Raw genomic sequence first — 15,225 nt, forward strand, 5'->3', positions numbered from 1 at the left:
TGGTTAATATCTCTGCAACTATGGCAACCTTCCGGCTGTGGGAGAATGAGACTCAGATAAAAAGAGAGAGGAGGAAGTATTAACGTTTTGTTGAACATGACTTACATTTCGATACCTGTCAATGGGCATCTGACTGCTGAGACAGAGGATTAGATAAAGGCATCAGATAATGGTGCATGGACACTCTTTGTTTATAGAACATTAATAAGTGATGCAATCAATTGTTTTCAATAACTGCTTGCTCTAATGATAGTTTCTGATTTATTGTTAATGGAAAATTGATATATACAGTGAGCACCATTAGACAGCAGTGAACTTTTACTGTGGTATGGTATCACTAGCTCTCTGTGCCAAGTATTAGAGGGGTAGCCGTGTTAGTCTGTATCCACAAAAACCAATGAGGAGTCCGGACTCCTTGTAGCTCTCTGTGGGAGATAGTCTATACAGTTCATGATGTATAGACCAAATCACAGTTATCCAGAAACTTTCTGTTTTCTAAAATGGGTCTTGTGTTCCCCTTCTGTTAATTACTTCAAAAATTTCCCTGATGTATCTGAAACCTTGATTATCTGAAATCATGCAGTGGTTTCCATTACATTCAGATAAACAAGGTGGTTCTTTATAGGAAAATACTACAGGAAACACTGAAACTACAGCAATTGGTGATACTGCCTTCAGTTGTGGTGCTCTTCATTCTGCTAATGACACCTGGTGTAGATGCACTTTTTGTATCTCTTACAAGTCTTTTTTTTTTTTAATACTCATGTTGCCCTCTACGTAAACATGCCCTCTTTACTATATTCCATCAAGCCATTTCCCTTATTCTTGAAATTAGTGAAAAGTCTGCTTTCTTCTGTGATGCCCACAATATATAAAACTATATTCCTTTCCTTGTCTTTTCAGCTTTCTTATTTTGTATATTAAAATATGGAAACTTTATTAAACTACCAAGACAAACGCATGTCTGGACTGAGGAACCACATTACTGAAATGCTGCATCCCTTGTTTTCTCTCACTTAATCTTGTCCCTGTTGTTACTGTCTTATAATGTGACATTTGAAATGTGGGTTGTAAGGCATTCTGAATCTTTCTCTCCTCCCTGCCCCCATCTTATGGGCCCAAAGTTCCCCTACCTGCACAAAATTGCACAGAAGAGCAGCCGTTCTAGTTATAGGTTTCAGAGTGGTAGCCGTGTTAGTCTGTATCAGCAAAAACAACCAGGAGTCCTTGTGGCATCTTAGAGATTAACAAATTTATTTGGGCATAAGCTTTCGTGGCCCAAATTCATTCTAATTTTGTGACCTTTATTTGGGAACTTTCCAGATCTGGAAAGAGGGGCTGGCATCAGAGTGGCCCACACAGTTGTTACAGATGGCCAAGATATTAGGGAATAAGAGCGCTTTCCATGCATCTAGGCCTCTCCCTCCCCCTAGGTCCCTACACAGCCAGCAATACCTTTCCTCACCCTTCCATGCTGCCACTGGCTGCCCCCACAGCCACCCACACACTCTGCACAATTTGTTTCAGCAGAGTGCAGAGGAAGTTCTGTTCTGTGAGAGAAACATGCCGTCTTGGGTGGCTGTTCACCAGATTCCTACCTCTGACCATGTCCTGCTTGATCTTGTGGAGATCCAGCTGTGGCTATGGAGAGGACAAAGGCAGTAATGTGGTGGCAAAATGCTACCTTATACCTGGCTTTCCCTGCATTTAGTCCCATCCCTCTGGGTTTCCTGTTGTTTGGCTCCACACGATACAACACAGTTGGATGCCTCAAGTTATTAAGACATTGCTAATGGTTGGACTCATCGGCTACATGGAATAAAATGGACAGACAAATAATGCCCAGTTTTACTTTAGTAGTAAATTAATTTTTACGGACATATTTTTATTTTTCTATTACTGCTCACTTGCTAGGACAGGTGCATTGACTGCTATTGAAATTTCATAGTGACATCTGGTGGGACTTGTCTGAATTCAAGTGCCAACGTATATTTAAAATAATGGGGTGCGTGTGTGTATACATATTGCTTAAACATATTAATTTGACATAAGGTAACTGTGTGTAATGGATCGCTTCTTTACTTGAATCTGGGTACAATAGGTCCTCTGGATAATACTTATTAATGTTCACTACATGTTTTATTCCAAAGCCCAAGGACGTGAACTGAGCCATGTATGTAAATACATTTTCAATAGCAGTGCATATTTAAATAGCATAATTAAAGTTAAGCCACTGTATTACAACCCTTCTTTTAGGGGTGTGTAGCTCATTGATAAATATTCACAATGAGCTACAAATCAGCCACGTTCAGTCCTGTTGTACCCGGGATCATGGAGGCAATGGGGCATTGGATCAGCCAGCACCATGACTGAATCTTTCAGGGTCTCAGTGTAGGCGCAGTTTATTTGACCAAATTTCAAGGTAACTGATTTAGCAGATTTTGAATTTTATCAGTTCAAAGAATTAACTTCTCTCTCTCCTCCCGCCCCCCAAGGGCAGCATATAGGATATTACAAATTATCATGCATACAGATTACATAGGACAATAATGTTTTTTGGTCAGGAGTTCTGCATTGTGTTAAGTTTTTTTTTTAATTAGAATCATACAAAGCACTTATAGAGCTTTATATCTTCAAGATGTTTAATGATCAACACTCAGACTACAACTTTGAAACAAATATTAAATATGTGCATTGTATAGTACTTTAATTCAGTAAGTAAAAGGTTAATTATCTGTTGGTGTATGTATATGGGCTAAATAGAAGTCTATGGGAGTTGCTGTGTTCCTGTTGGCTAATGGTGCCTTCAGATAAACAAAAGGTGATTGTTTTAGAGTGCAGCTGTTTTCAATTAATTAGTATGGAGACAAAACTGTAGAGGCTTTTGAGAGCTGCTGCCAAAGAGTACTACTTGCTATGGTGTTGAGAATGCTGTTTTGATCTCTTGCTATTTGGGACGCTCTCATCCGTGTTCTGTAAAAGTTAAGCATTTTGTTAAAGAGTTTAAAGTAGGTGCTCTGCTTTCTGTTTCTTCAGTACCCAACAATAATGAAGTATGGTAGTATTGCTATAAGGTGAAAGTAAAATGACATACCAGAGATCTCAAGAGCTGAATTCCATTTCTATGTTGCAAAATTTACTTCTTGCAGTGCCTTAATTTTTATTCATGGCAGTAAAAACTGACCAGAATGTTAAAAAGATAATTCCTCATCTGAATGAAGAAATAGTCCATTTTAATTTCATCCTGGCTTTTGAAAATATTAGTTGTAATTAAGGATGCTCCAAACAGCTTTGAATGGAATCATTTGGCTAAAGTTTTGGGGGCAATTACCACCAGTGCTCATTATTTTAATTTCAGCAAACATAATTAAAGCTGCCAGCCCTTTTTTGCATGGGTTTCTTTAACATGTTAACCTCTCCCCTATTTACTCATTAAACTCTCTGGCTGCTCTTTATGCTGTTTTCTGACCAGAAGCATAAAGTAGAGTGAGGAAGTCTGTTGCTGTGTCCAAAATCCTAAAGGACCTTTTTAGATCCAGTTTTTGGTAACATTGAACAATTTGTTCCATAGCTGAATTATGATTTAAGACTCTTTTTATAATCAGTGTTGTTTCATTTTAGAAATATTGACCTGCTAGAAGTGTTATACCTATTTGGAAGGTTAAGAGTATATTAACCAGCTAGCAAAAAGTGAATTTCTATTATTAAAACTCTCAGAAAAAGCAGCGTTCCAACTCTTCTTAGTGATTGGGGCATTTCTTAAAATTCAGAGCAGAATGGAGATCATCCAGTTCTGTGCTGCTCACGCTGGACACACTCCTATCCAGCGGTCAGTAAATCTCAGGACAACTTTGGCTTTGTACTTCTATAGCTCACCCGGCCCAATTCAAAGCCAATTAGGTCCAAAGTGTATGGGGCTGGTGGAATAGGAAATTATGCAAATGCCTTGCTCTGAACTTGTCAAACCAAGTCCAAAAGCTCCACTGAAAATTCAGATGATTTTTTTCACCTATTTTAGGTTGGTACGTACATTTTTAGTGTGGCCTAGTAAAAATGTGCATGCAGGGCAACTCTTAAACCAACAGAGTGGCTAGTGTGGATACATTGCATTATTGATACCTACAAAGGTGCTGTCTAACTGGTTCACCTACCAGCTGTCCAGTTTTCTAGTATAACTAGAGTGTAACAGACTAGCATGAGAGAAAAATCCAGATTTCTTCTGTATCTGGGGTAGTGGAGACTCATTGGAAAGCTCTCTTTGGGATGGGAATGGTGGTAGATGTGCATTTGGTTGTATGGCCAATCCTGTTAGCCTCATTCCCAGACGTCATATCCAGATTTGACAGATTATTTTCCAAGGAAGAAATTCTAGTGAGAGTCACTGACTTTGATGATAAGTGGGAAATGCACATTCACTAAGGAGGGAGTCAATCCTGGAAGAAGGATGACAAGATATGGCCTTTCTTACTTTTGGTAGGTACTGGTGCAGGCAACAAAATTCTTGTCCTTCTCATGTGCATCAACATCCTCTTGTTCAGAAGAACCCAGACCTTTGTTCAGTTTCTCTCTTAACAGCTGAACCTCAGGGTGTCCTGCAACACAGGAAGCCTGTTATCTGCCCGTACCAGAGAAGCAGCAGAATGTACTTTGAAGGTACAGAAAAGAGTGAAGCAAATGTTGAGGATTTTTTTATTCTGTTTGAATCAGCACCCAGCTAATTTAGTCTATGGCTGGATATAGATCTGTATGGGATTTCAGAAGAACTTGAATGATTGTGCAAGTCTGCAGTGCAAAATGTTGTGATTAAATGTTAATTTGCTGAAAAATTATCCAACGTGCTTCAAATGACAAAATGTTTTACACTGGAGAGGCTTTTTTTTTTTTAATTTATTTTATTTGACCTACCTTGGCAGCTTCTAATAACTGAAATAAGGAAAACTACAGACCAGTGATATACTTTTTTCAAACAGACTTTTTTGTACAGTACATTCTAAATTATTTTTTTTTATTGCTACTCCTTCCTTTCCCCTTGAGCATATGCAAGTCTAGCATAGCCAAAGTGTATTGGCACACTTGTATCTGCACATGGAAAAAGTAATGCAAAATCTGCAAACCTTCATTCAGCTCAATGAGAATCCTTAGGTGAGAAAAATCTACTCCATGGGCCAGATTATGGAGACTTTACTTACTCATACTTACATGTGAGTTTTTCTCTTGAGTAGTTCATATGAGTAACTGCCTCACCATTGTGAGTTAAGAGGTCACAATTTGTCCCAATGTTAGAGAGTGTTGCATGAATCAAGTCCTTAGTATTTGTCTGAATCTTAATAAAATCTCTAGGTTAGTATTATTGCTAATATAGATTTTGTTTTCGTTTGGAGTCCTCTGTACAGGAAGTGTGAGAGTCCTATTAATTGCCAGTTTTGCTTCAGGCTGGTCTCAAGTTGGATTTGTCTTGTAGTCGTGCAGAATCCATAGCAGAGTTGAGTGAACAACTCATGACAAGTAATTTATTAAACAAATTTTAGTTTCTTCCTACTGGCAAATTGCTTATGAACAGATGGCTAAAATTTAGTCAAATATAGAAATTCTTCCTGTGCTACCACTTGAAACGATCAGATTTGAAGCCAGTTGAGTAAGTGTAAATTTGTCAATGTCTGGTGGAATCATTTATTCTCTTTGGTCTCTTTAGATGACTCAAATATGTAAATATTTGCTTTTTGGCAAAGTAAGTTTTTATGAAGGGTAGAGTTCTCCAGTGGTTAACTACGTTGTTAATTTTGTTTTAGTTGTTTCCGTCTTTATTTCCTGTACCTTTACTAACACACTGAAGAATAGAATAGACTTCAATGGGAGTCTTCCTGTTAATTTTAGTGAGAAGTTGGTTAGGTGGCCTCTCTCTTAAAAATATAACTGTTGTCAGGTTCTTTATAGCAATTGTATATCAAATAATGAGACACTGTATAAGATCGTTCACAAACAGCAAAAATTGTTCATGAAAAACTTCAAAAAGATTTTAGCTGAAATTTTGAAAACTTTAATGAGCTCTACATTTAATTCTTATTAAGCTTTTACCTTACCTATGTTTTCACTCCTTTTGTTCTGGATACTGGTAGAAGATAAATATTTTTAGGACCACATTTTTATGAAGAGTGAAGATTTATGGGCAGAAATGTGGACAAACGTCCACTCATTATTCGGGAATTTTGAATGTACACATTGGGAAACTGCATGTGCAAATAAACTACTGGCATCCGTTTGCATGACAGTTAGTTGATGGGAACATGAAATCAGGTGTGCAAATCTGTGCACACTCAAGAGTCTCTGTCTTTACAAAATATGGTTCATAATGTAGTAACACTCAAATTCATGGAAAATTAGAACCAATGTAAATACTGTGATTGCTCTGCTATTTCTTAAGGAGAGTCAGCAAATTACTGGTAATTCATTTCTTCCTGGGAGAAATTGTTACCTACCTTTAATTTTGTAGCCGAGTAATTATTATGTGACATAATTTAAAACCAAGAAAATGAGAAGTTTGTACTGAAAGTAACAATGGGAGGGGCTGTTTCCCCTTCTCATTTCCATTTGCTTTTTTCTGCTATCTGTCCTTCCCTTGCTCTCTTGTATTAAGGCCATGTAGGCTTTTCTTTAAAGTTATTCATGTTACCTTACTTCCTTTTATTTCTCTTTTTGGGGAGTTACAGATGCATTTTTTTACTGCACCTCCTGGCTCACTCTTATTGGCAAAATTGGAATATTTTCCTATTGACATACAGATCCAAGCCTTTTAAATAACAAAAACTTGGTGTCCAGCAGTAATCACCATAATCAGTACAATTCCACTATTAAGCTATTTCTAACATTGGGAAAGTTCCAGTTGTGGCTTGGTTATTTTCCTCAAGGGTCTCAGGCAGTTCCTGATCCAACAATACAATTTTCTTTTTGTGATTTTTACACCTTACATGTAACTCCTTGTGTCAAACATTCTTTGTCAACTCAAACACAGGCTATAATACCCATAGCATTTCCATTTTCAAATTCTTTTTAAAAGTCTTATAATGAGTGTCAGATGAAATGCTTCATTTTCTTAATCTGATCTCTTAAAATAATTCCCAACATATTCTCTGCTGGTCACTCCAAGTTGGCTGCTATTCATTGGCTTGCCTTCAAAACCCTCTTTTAATAATGGAATTATGTTGGCCACCTTGCGGTGGGTTGGTTTGTTTTATAACTTTTTTTATTAAAGCAAAGTTACAATAAAATGTTAACATAATATAATAATAATAATATATAGAAATATATATATTTCACAGAACTGGAAGGGACCCTGAAAGGTTATTGAGTCCAGCCCCCTGCCTTCACCAGCGGGACCAAGTACTCATTTTGCCCCAGATCCCTAAGTGGCCCCCTCAAGAATTGAACTCATAACCCTGTTAACAGGCCAATGCTCAAACCACTGAGCTATCCATCATATATCACCTAGTATATTACTTATTCACACTTACATTAATATTCAAAGAAACTGGCTAAATATTCTGGCTTGCTGGCGGGGGAGACCTCCTTCTTTAGGTATGCTAGAAGGGGTGAACACATTTCTGAACACCTATCCTCTTTTTGGCACTTCTCTTGTGTACATACGTTGTATAAAAATTTAGTGTTTTAAAGAACTTTCTCAAGATAGGAGTTTCTCAACATTTCGGAACAAACTGTTAAGTAGCCTCTAAAACCTCACTTGCAAATTTGCATGCACAGTTTTTATAGGTAAATTTTTATATATGCAAAAACTTAGATGTGTGAGATCAAACTATTTGTGTGTGCAAACTGAATACTTAATATCTATCTATCTGAGGCATGTATACATAATTAAATGCTTCAAACAGTACTGTCTTCTCTTAAACTCCACCAAAAAGGGGTAGGACACAGATGCAGGGCAGAGGCCAATGGCAGCATGGCTTTTAAGGGAGCTGTGATACAAGAAGCAGCACCATGGAAAGACCCACAATCCCCTTGGGAATGAAACAGGCTGTTTTCCCTGCTGAGCCCTAGCTGTTTTGGGTTTGCAAGCTATACTGCTCTCCTGTCCATGAGGTCTGAAATCCCTCCATGTTTGAGAAGGAACAATTCCTCAAGATGAAATGTGTGGCATTTCCAGTAGATTTATTCCCTCTCGTGGCCATTTTCATCACTGGGGGAGGGATAGCCCTATAACTGTATAAAAGCAAAGTCAAAGGGGGGTGGCTGTGTGGAAGAAGTTCATGAATCAAGCCTAATAGGCTTAATATTGGCCTATTTGGAGGCACACAAATCTCTTAAGGGCTCTCCTTATCAATCCTTGCTCATGCAAATCTTCCATGGACATCAATGAAAGTGGTGTTTGACTATAGGAGGGAACTGAATAGCTCCATAAATTAGTACATTTCCAGACTGGAGTTGGAATGCTGTCAATACACGTGGAGAAACCTCTATTGGCTACAATAAATAATATCTCAGAAGCTGTGTGCATTTCTCTCTGGCAGTCCTCACTTTCCTTATTAGCACATGCTCTTTTTCAGCTACCAGCCCAACTTTCCTCCCCCATCATTTGATGTGTCCCATTATGCCACTTGTGTGTTGTACAGCAAGACTGATCAACTATTTTATGCTACAGAGTGAAGGCTCCTTCAGTACTGCCGTTGATAGTGCTGAAGGGTTTGACAGTTAGGCTCATGCTTGGTGTACATGTGTGAATGTGAGAGGGCAGGCATGATGCTGTTAGTTAAGTACATCTTCCTATGGACCTTATAGCTGAAATAATCAGGTCCAATATTAATGTTTTAAAGGGGCACAAAATGCATTTACCTGATAATCCTGGTAAATCAAGTGTATGGGGAACTTAATAAATCCCTGAAAATATATGTATTTTAAAAATACGATAAAGAAAAACATAAATAAGTTATTCCAAAAAGCTACAAGAAACCCTCCAAACAAAGGAATTCAAAGTGAAATTAAAACTGTAAATCCTTTTTGACCTTTATGATACTGTAGTTCAATACTGTGGGTATGTCTACCCTGCAAGTGAAGATGGTATTGTAGCATAGGTAGGTAAACCTGTACTAATTTTAATCTCATTAATATGGGTAACAATAATAGTGCAGATATGGTGCCAGGGGCTGCCAACCAGAGTACATACCCAGGTTCCCTGGCAGGCATGTACTCTAGTTCTGATCCCACGTTGAACCCTGTGCTGCCAAATCTGAACGTCTAACGTTACCCATTCTAGCTAGATTAAAGCTAGCATAGGTATGCCTACCTGTGCTACACTCACATCTTCACTAGCAGAGTAGACATAAGATTTCCATAGGGGGCATGAAGTAACATTTTGAAGTCTAATATGCCAAATCCAGGGCACAGTGACAGAAAAGAGTCAGGCTAGCTGTGTTGAAAGGCACTTAATATTGTAGGCCTGATTGGCCTTTTCAGTGTTGTTAACAGTTTCTGAAACTGAGGGGGCGAGATGCTGGAAAGCACTTCGAGTTTATTGAAGGTCTTTCTGCTCCTAGCATTAAGCCTAACTGTCTGCATCACTTCCTTGTCAGTACTAATACAGTTCTGAATGGGCTGAATATAGTAGCCATGTGAAAGCAGCCATGGCACTCTGTCATCTCTATGTGTGCTCAGCAAACAGTTCTTTGCACCTATTAGGTACATTGTATATTTAAACAAATACATTGGAAGGGGATTTAAATACAAAGGTATTGAAAACACAGATGGTAAACTTTCAGAGAAGGGGACAGATTGTGGCTGCCTAGCCTGGCGTAAAACTCAGTGGGAATCCTATGAATAAATCTCAGGCATTGCTTTGAAAATGTTACCCAAAGGTCATGACTTCAAATAGCAAAACCCTGAAAAAGGTAGCTTACTTTGCACTTATACGTTTCATTTGCAGAGCTCAGAGCACTTTACAGATATTAATAAAGTCTCATGCCACCATGGTGAGGCAGGTATGTCTTATTCCACCCATTTAAAAGGTGGCTGTTGTGAGGCATAATAAAACCACGTGACTTGCCGTAGGTCATGCAGCAAGGGCCTGAGGTGCTGAATGCCCCTCCGTAGAGAATGCTGCAAAATAGGAAACTGCTTTGAAGTTCTGATGCTTTTAATTAAATTGTTCTTGTTTTTCAACCAAGTCTAGAAATATTTCCCCCCCTGTGATCTGCAGTAGCCAGCAAAAGACTTTAGCAAGAATCATGTGATTTTTTTGTATGCTGTCACCAGCCAGTATCAAAACTGACTCCATGGTGCCAAGTAGCACGGAAATGCCACTTAAACATTCTTTAGTATTCTCTGCAGGAAATGTGATGACAATCATAAGACTATACTAGATCAGGACTTTGTAGAAATCCTGGTTTTTCCTAGCATGTGTTGATATGAAAGATGCTGTCCATAGAGATTCCTTACAAGTTCTAAGCATATTTTTAGATCACATTCATGTGCCTTTCTTGTTTTTTTCCCCCTTCTAAGCTCCCAATTCTTCCTATGCAGTATTTGGCACTATTTCAGTAAAAATACAGTTTTTAAAGAGAAGTGAATACTCAACAGCTGTTCAGGATCAGTACCTGATCCAGCTTATTATACCACATGATAGCCAGGATTGCAGTGACAAACCCTGCATGCAATATTAGTCAAAATACATAGGAAAGACTGCAAATCAGGTCATGGGCCTTTCTGACTTATCTGTTTTTTGTTGTTGTTTTGTTTTTGTACAGCAGCAGGGCAAAATACACTCCCATACAAAAAGTAGAATGTCCTGTTTGAGAGACTTGGATACAAGAGAGAACAACTCATAGATAGACAGGGATAGAGAAGTATGATCTGCAAAAAATTGTCTCCTGATAGCAAGAATAGCTTGAAATCCTTAGTTACCCAATTATATTATGAGTTCTTGAATCAAAATCTAATCCTCATATTCATCATTCTCTCTGTAAAACAGCTCCTAAAATTATTGCTACAAATAGTAGCAAACTAGTCTGTGAATTATTCCTGAACATGTTTACTCATTTCTGCATTAAAATCTTTCCCCAGTTCCTGTTCTATCAAGTGCCTCATGAATATCTTGTATTATTAAAGTGTGTTGATTTCCACAAATTGATTTCCTTGTAGTACCTGAGTTTTCCCCCCCAAACAATGAGGCATCTTTATAGCTATAGTTCTAGCATGTTCATTAATTAACACTGCAATTCATACTCCCTAAGTTAACCGCAACAAAGTAGCTTTTTTAGAGTAATCTGGATCATACAATGGGTCAATGATAGGATATTGTTAGCCTTTTTCCAGAGGGTATGGCTGGAGAGTCTTGCCCGCATGCTCGGGGTTCAGCTGACCGCCATATTTGGGGTCGGGAAGGAATTTTCCTCCAGGGTAGATTGGCAGTGGCCCTGGAGGTTTTTCGCCTTCCTCCGAAGCATGGGGCAGGGGTCGCTTGCTTAAGGAGTGGGTGGATCGGCTTATGTGGCCTGCATCTTGCAGGAGGTCAGACTAGATGATCATAATGGTCCCTTCTGATCTTGAATTCTATGATTCTATGATACCACGCACAGCAGTTTATCTGAATACATTGCCACAGCAACCTTATCCTAGTTTGTGGGTTTTTGTCATGGCTCATGTTTATTGATTTGCTTGTGCCAGTTTAACCTCTGGCTATTTGAGATGAACTAAAAATGAGGGTAGAAATGTATAACTGACTTTCTAAAAGAATAGTGTCAATTACATTGCCAGCATATGTTCCTTAAATGATGATTATAGACAATAGTTTGGCAAGCAACTTTCTGTACCAATGCAATTGTACTGAAGCCAGATGGCTATCAAAAATCCCAGCAAACCATAACACTTATCAGTTTGCAAGATTTATTTGCTGGAAAATGAGCATGATGCATATTTAACAGCAGAAGAAAGTTGTGGAAAATATCAACATTTATTTTGTCTGAGACATGTCATATGTTACTGTATTGAAATTTTATTACAGTCCTAATGAGACAGATGTAGGCACAATATGCCATCACCTTGCTAATATAATTTACACAGACCATTCTGTCGCCCAACTCAGTGTTCTCAATGCAGCCGAGATATACTGTGGTCCTGTAATATTACTCTGGCAAATCCACATGAAGACAGGCTCTGCTTTTCTGTAGGTGAATGATTGATTATTGTGACAATGGTGCACATCTGTTTTCTTGCCATTATTTAGACTCTGATTTTTAAGTACAATAAATTTGTATAAATGTGTAATTCAAAGGTGACCATAATATGCTGATTGGTACAAAATGTTCTTCTTTATTACCTCTTAGTTCTGCAAAATAGCAGACAAGTATTTACTAAGGCGTCATTGCATTAGGGCAAACCAGACAGAACATGATGTAGCCAATTGCTATAATTGCTGTCTGAGGCTTTATTAGTTGTTATAACGTGTGGATACATTCACATCTGTCTGAATTGCTAAAGTAATATCAAACCCCTGTTTTGTGGAAGGATGCACTTAAGGATGCTGCAGAAGTGGGAAGCCTTAATTCATTGATATTTCTAAAGTGTTTGAGATCCTCATATAGAAAGTGCTGAGAGTGTCAAGTATAAAATTAGACTTCAGGAGGAGCAGGAGTGAAATATCCTGGGAAATATGGCATGGTAGCTTTTCATCATGACTGTTAAGGGTAAGAGATCTCTGTTTTCTTACCTGGGAGCCAGAAGTTCTCAGTTCTTGTTAGGGCTGCTGCTGGGAAAACAAAAGATAGCTATTCTCTGTAATGAAGGATTTTCTTCCAGTAGTGAGAAATTTGGTCACCTCATGTATTATACATAGGAGTAACTGCACATATGTGCTTCATCACAGTGATGCATTCAGCCAGTTAGCATCATGTTGCTGTGACTGAGGTGAAACTTCCTCATGGTTGGTGACAGGGCACCTAGGGCTGGGATGTCATTGCTGCTGTGTAGATGGGTATTTAATGGCTGCTGGGGATTCTGGCAAGTACTGCCAGCCTTGCCATAGGTTTCCTTGCTAATGTAGGTGAAGTGATAAATCACGTTGAGCAGGTGAATTACCGCACATTGGTGTCCAGCAGGGTGATTACATCCAGTACTTGAGGGAGGCAGAGGATCTGAAAGTTAATTGATAAATATAATGAAACATTTTGTGTTACCATTGATTAGATGCTGGATAGATCTATGATGATAAATGCCACCAATGCAACCTTCTCATAGGGAGCAAATGGTGAACAGGGCTATGTGTGTGAACTCACTTCCTGCATTCTAGGAATTCCCCAGATCTCCTTTCACCCTGCAATCCCATCGCTATTTTTTTTGAATGAAAAGATCATTATAAAAGATTTTCTGTCACAAATTCAAAATATATGAATTCAGACCTATGTGGTTTTCATACAACAGTGGAAAAGTATTGAGCTGTCAGCTGCAGCAAAGATATAGTTGAACTCCCTGTTTTTTGCATTGTGATTATTTTAAGACAGCTTTAGCCTAAGCAGTGAGCATGGGACAGATTTGTCTCCAGCATCTTCACCCTACCCTAAAGCTATCCTCACTGCATGCACATAGCAACTGGGGTTATGTGGTCTTTTCAAGGATTGAACCAAATTACAGGTTCTGGAATTACTAGAATGTGACACCTGCAGGGGGACTCAGTTTTGGAACTCTCACTAGCCCAGACAGTCCTTGAACAGAGTTCAATGGGCTATGTAGGTGAATAAGAGTTGTAGGTCTACTTGTGATATATATCAGACAAGGGCAGCCCTCGATGATACTAATTCCCTAAGTGGAGAAAGGATTTAGTGCCTTTTCCTCTACCTCTCCCATCACTCCCTTCCCATAACAACACTCCAAGCTCAGCAACCCAGCTGATTTTCTTCTATGTGTAATTTCCCCTTTAAGAAGGGCACAGCCATTTTTGATCAGTTCCCTTCAGTGAGTATTTTAAGTTCCCAACTGTGTCCCAGAACTAGGGGTAAGAACAAATCCCAAACACTGGAGAGAAGTTTAGATACAGACCTTCTCTTTGCTGCTCAGGCCTATCTCTACCCAGAGTCCACTGAACCTGCAAGACACAGGGACACCTTTTGGAGTTAGGGTCTGTATAATCACAAACTCTGGTGTTTGAGATTAACCTATTAGTGAGTGACTCTGGGAATCCCAGTATAATATAAGTGGTCCCCACACTCTCTGTGGTACTCTAGAAACTAGATAACCACTTGATTATCCTAAGGGTTCCCCCTTGTTCCCCTGAAATAAAGGCATGCCCTTACACAATGTAAAGACATATAGTCAAAATGTACACTTACACACTTCCCTCCCATTTTATCTGGATGGGGAACCAAAGTTTAAAAAAAAAAAAAGAGAGAGAGAGAGAGGAAAAAAAAAAGGCAGCCAACATATGCTGAGAGAATGCTTTTATGTCAGCAGCCTCCAAAGAGTTAAATACCATTTTCAGGAAGGCTGGAATACATCTTTCCAGCAATGTCAGATATCCCTTTAGATCAGGGGTTCTCAGACTTTTGTACTGGGGACCCCTTTCACACAGCAAGCCTCTGAGTGTGACCCCCTCTTTATACATTAAAAACACTTTTTTATATATTTAACACCATTATAAATGCTGGAGGCAAAGCGGGGTTTGGGGTGGAGGCTGACAGCTCGCGACCCCCCATGTAATAACCTCACGACCCCCTGAGGGGTCCTGACTCCCAGTTTGAGAACCCCTGCTTTAGATGTATCTTCTTTGTTTCATTTTTGAAACTGTTTGTCACAGTTACGGAGTGACCTGTGCTTACACCCCTTCAAGTACACTCTCTAGGTAAAAGGCTTTTTCCTGAGCCTAGCTCTGAATGGAACCAGGCTGTCCAAACACACTTTGCATTTCTGGGCTGCAGCCCCGTTTCCCAATTGTGTTAATGAAACGTGCCCTAGCCCTTTCACTCTGGGGACCTGCAGCTAGTGAGTTGATCACTGAGATTCAGTACTGGGTTTACAATGGTGCTGTGGCGTTGGGCCCACACTCAGAAGGGGCCCGGCTCCCAGACTGTGGACCTGTCCTCCTGCTCCACTCTGCCCCTACTCCCCCCCCCCCCAAGGCCCTGCCTGCAGCTTGCTCCTCTCTGCCCCCTCCCCTTCCCCCCCACACTTGCTCCTCTCTGCCCTCTCCACCTTGCCTGCCGGATCCTCATTCCTCTCTGCCCCTTCCTCCCC

The sequence above is a fragment of the Mauremys mutica genome, chromosome 12, assembly GCF_020497125.1.
Source record: "Mauremys mutica isolate MM-2020 ecotype Southern chromosome 12, ASM2049712v1, whole genome shotgun sequence".
NCBI lineage: Eukaryota > Metazoa > Chordata > Testudines > Geoemydidae > Mauremys > Mauremys mutica.